At 37.9% G+C, this 4,997-nt stretch overlaps 1 non-coding gene across 1 annotated transcript; it reads right to left on the bottom strand.

Moving 5' to 3' along the window:
* Window positions 1–277: 277 nt before the first annotated feature.
* On the bottom strand, window positions 278–384 carry LOC131228425 (small nucleolar RNA R71). Its single transcript, XR_009162928.1, has one exon. It is a non-coding gene; the product is annotated as a small nucleolar RNA R71 (small nucleolar RNA).
* Window positions 385–4,997: the final 4,613 nt, after the last annotated feature.

The following is a 4,997-nucleotide window of genomic DNA, read 5'->3' as shown; positions in this document are numbered from 1 at the left end:
ACATTGATTTTAAACTAGATGTGATTCAATTAATTCCTAAATTTCATGGCTTAGATTCTGAAAGCTCCTACTTGCATCTCAAGGATTTTGAGGAAGTAATTGCAACATTACGAGTAAATAATGACAATAGAGATGTACTTAAGCTTAGGTTATTCTCATTTTCTCTAAAGGATCGGGCCAAAGCATAGCTCAACTCTCTAAGACCTAATACCGTCACTTCATGCAAGCCTTAAGTAGAGAGTTTTTGAAAAAGTTCTTTCCCTAGTAAAAAACAAATGCACTAAAACAAGAAATCATGTTATTCTCCCAAAGGGGGAATGAACTATTTTTTCAAGCTTGGGAGCGCTTCAAAGACATTCTAATTACTTGTCCACATCATGGTTATGAGCCATGACATGTGATTGATGCTTTCCGAAAGGGGCTCACCATGGATACCCATCAGTTCATAGAGATGATGTGTGGTGGAACCTTTCTTGACAAAGATCATAATGAGGCTTGAGATTTTCTAGATATGTTAGCAGAAAATATGTAGTCATGGGATGTCTCTGCTAAATCAGACCAAACTAAACCCATTCCTAGAGAGAAAGTGGGGATGTATGTCCTAAGAGAGGAAGACGACCTTAATGCAAAATTCGCTGCATTGGTTAGAAAGGTCGAAGCCTTGGAAATTAGGAAGGTTGATATGGTTAAAGCAAACACTTCCTTAGGTAATTTTTGTAGCATTTATGGTGGTACAGACCATGACACAAAGGATTGTCCAATAATCTCAGTTGTACAAAATATCACGCATGAGTATGATCAAGCAAATGCTATAAATAACTACTAAAGGTCAGTTATGCAACCAATAGGAAACACGTATAATCCAAATTGGCGTAACCATCTTAATCTTAGTTGGAGGAATGGACCACAAATTAATGTGCCCAATGCACCTCAAATGCCTCCACAAAAAAACTTCTTTGAGGTACCTAACAATGCACCATATGTGACCCTACCAAATCGATCATCTGTGAAGAATGCATTGACCGCATTCATGAACTCTTAAGCTCAAATGAATTAGTCTCTAATCTAATCAAATCAGGAATTAAAGATAGCTGTGGCTAGGATTGAGACTCAACTAAATGCTAGGGGAAAAGGCACCATTCCTTCTCAACCTGTGCCAAACCCTAGAAACACACATTTTATTGGAGACTCAAATCCAAGTGAGCTACATCATGAACAAGCTAAGGTCATCATTACCTTGAGAAGTAGAAAAAAGGTTGATAATAAGATAATGCAACCGGTAGAAATACCGGAGGATAAGCCACTGTCTCAAGAAAATGATGAACCGCTATGGTTCAAGAGCCACAACAACAAAAGGATAAAGATACTAAGTCATATGAGCCTCCAGCTCTGTTCCCATCTAGCTTCGGAATCCAACTGTCCCTATAAAATATCAAGAGGTGTTGGATGTGCTCCAAAAAGTTATTGTCAATATTCCTCCGCTTGATGCCATTAGACAAATTTCATCATATACTAAATATCTCAAGTACTTATGCACTGTAAAAATGCAATCAAATGTGCACAAAAAGCTCCACCGAGAAAGTGAGCGCTATCATTCAACAAAGGGCCGTACCCAAATACAAAGACCCGGAAAGTCCCACTATTCATTGTATTATTAAGAATTTCCAAATTGAGCATGCTTTGCTAAATTTGGGTGCAAGTGTCAACTTAGTACCTTATTTGGTTTACAAACAAATAAGGTTAGGCGAGCTTAAACCAACCATGATTACACTCCAACTCGCTGACTGCTCCATTAAGGTACCAAGGAAAATTTTAGAGGACGTGCTACTCCAAGTTGAGAAATTCTACTTTCCCATGGATTTTATTGTACTAGACACTGAACCGTGTGTAAATGCTAGCGTTCTAGTTCCCATCATTTTAGGCTGCCCATTCCTAGCAATTTCAAATGCAATCATAAATTGCAGGAATGGAATAATGAACTTGTCTTTTGGTAACATGACTCTAGAGCTAAATATTTTTAATCTATGTAAGAAGCCCATTGATAATAATGAGATCCATGAGCTGAATTTCATAGATTGCTTGATAGAAGAAGAGGAATTGGAACCTAGTCTGACTGAGGAATTGATTCAAGTCATTGGGGACTTGAAAAATTCTGATTTAAAAAAAGTGTTTGCTGAAATTTCTAATGATAATGAGAGCACTACCACCCAGGACATTGGTATGTACCAATGGAGACCGCGCACTCAAATCCTATTTATCAAGGACTCGTGACCTCTGCCATCACCAACCAATGTTCCAAAGCTTGATTTAAAACCACTACCAAATGAGCTTAAGTATGTATACTTAGGTGAAAATAAAACTTATCCTGTGGTAATCTCTTAATTTTTAGATAAGGATCAAGAGATTAAATTGTTGAAAGTTCTAAGGGACCACAAAGGAGCCTTGGGCTAAACCATTTTTGACATCAAGGGTATAAGCCCTTCCATATGCACCCATTGGATCCACCTCGATAATGACGCCAAACCGATTAGACAACCTCAAAGGCGTCTCAATCCAAACATGATGGAAGTTGTAAAAAATGAGGTGATCAAATTATTGGATGTGGGAATCATTTACCCAATATCTGATAGTGTTTGGGTGAGTCCAACTCAAGTAGTCACAAAGAAATCTAGAATAACTATTGTCTAGAATTCTAATAATGAACTCATACCAACACGTGTTACCACAGGTTGGCGTGTTTGTATTGACTATAGAAAATTAAACCAGGTTACAAAGAAGGACCATTTCCTTCTATCATTCATTGATCAAGTTTTAGAGAGGGTAGCAGGTCACTCCTTCTATAGTTTCTTGATAGATATTCTGGATATAACTAAATAGAGATAGCCCTGGAAGACCAAGAGAAAATCACGTTCACTTGTCCATTTGGCACGTTTACTTTCAAACGGATGCCATTTGGATTGTGTAACGCCCCAGCAACTTTCCAACGGTGTATGTTAAGTATTTTTTCAAATATAGTTGGGAAGTTTCTTAAGGTTTTCATGGACGACTTCTCTGCATTTGGGAGTAGTTTTGAGGAATGCCTCAACAATTTATCTCTTGTCTTATCTAGGTGTGAAAAGAAACACCTTATCTTAAATTGAGAGACATGTCATTTCATGGTTCAAAAAGAAATTGTTTTGGGCCATGTTATCTCCAAAAATGGAATCGAGGTAGATTGCTCAAAACTCGACATTATTGTTATTCTACCTATCCCTCGAACTGTTAGAGATATTAGATCACTTATAGGGCATGCTGGTTTTTATAGAAGATTCATCAAGGACTTTAGTGCCATTACTAGACCCTTGACTAATCTTCTTCAAAAGGATGTTCCATTTAAGTGGACAGATGAGTGTGCAAGTGCCTTTAATAAAATTAAATCATCCCTTACCACTGCACCTATCATGCGTCCACCAGATTGGACACTTCCTTTTGAACTAATGTGCGATGCAAGTGATTATGCCATAGGGGCTGTTTTGGGCCAAAGGAAAGATAAACGGCCCTACGTTATTCACTATGCGAGTAGAACTCTAAACTCGGCCCAAGTGAACTACTCAACAACTGAAAAAGAGTTACTTGTAGTAGTTTTTGCTTTGAATAAATTTAGGTCCTACTTGCTGGGATCCAAAGTGGTCATTTTCACGGACCACTCGGCTTTGAAATATTTGCTATCTAAGAAGGATGCAAAGCCGAGACTTTTGAGATGGATCCTCCTACTCCAAGAATTTGACTTAGAGATAAAAGATAAGAAATGAGTAGAAAACGTAGTGGCCGATCACCTTTCTAGATTGGTGTTAGATGATTCCACTGAGGAGATGCATATCCAGGACACTTTTCCTAATGAACAATTTTTACGATCTCCAAATTGCCTTGGTATGCGGGTATAGTGAACTATCTTGTAACAAAAAAATACCATATCATTGGAAGTCACAAGATAGGAAGCGTTTTGAAACCGAGGTTAGGAACTTCTTCTGGGATGACCCGTATTTATATAAATATAGGACTGATCAGATTTTTAGACGTTGTGTCCCAGAGGATGAAGTTCAGAGTGTTATTTCCTTTTGTCACATGGAAGCATGTGGTGGCCATTTTTCTGCTAAGAAAACCACTGCAAAAATCCTACAGTGTGGTTTTTACTGGCCCACCATGTTTAAAGACACATGCTTTCTGTGTTGCTTGTGATAGATGTCAAAGATTGGGAAGAGTGTCCCGGCGCAACATAATGCTTTTATCCCCAATTTTACCATTGGAGATTTTTTATTGTTGGGGTATTGATTTTATGGGCCTATTTCTATCTTCTTTTGGATTTCTTTATATATTGGTTGGTGTGGACTGTTTCCAAATAGATTGAGGCAGTTCCAAGTAGGACCAACGACAACAAAGTAGTCATACGATTCCTCAAGGAATATATTTTTTTCTAAATTTGGAACTCCAAAGGCCATCATTAGTGATGGTGGGTCTCACTTTTGTAATAGGACATTTGAGGCTTTGATAAAGAAATATAGCATCAAGCATAAAGTGAGCACCCCATACCACCCACAAACGAGTGGGCAAGCTGAGATTTCTAATCGAGAAATCAAACACATTTTGGAGAAAACTATAAGGCCGGATAGGAAGGATTGGTCCCTCAGACTATCCGATGCTTTATGGGCTTATAGGACTGCTTATAAGACCCCGATTAGAATGTCTCCATATAGATTGGTGTATGGGAAAGCTTGCCACTTGCCAGTAAAATTGGAACATAAATTCTATTAGGCAATAAAGAAATTAAACTTTGATATGGATCAAGCAAGTGGACAAAGAAAATTAGAGTTCAATGAATTAGAGGAGCTGGGGAGAGACTCCTATGAAAATTCTAAAATCTACAAAGAGAGGATCAAAGCTTTTCATGACAAAAATATCCTGAGGAATAATTTTTAACCTCAGCAAAGGTCCTATTGTACAATTATCGTCTCCAGTTC

This window comes from Magnolia sinica, chromosome 15 (genome assembly GCF_029962835.1).
Source record: "Magnolia sinica isolate HGM2019 chromosome 15, MsV1, whole genome shotgun sequence".
NCBI lineage: Eukaryota > Viridiplantae > Streptophyta > Magnoliopsida > Magnoliales > Magnoliaceae > Magnolia > Magnolia sinica.
This window is presented reverse-complemented; position numbering and strand designations above follow the sequence as displayed.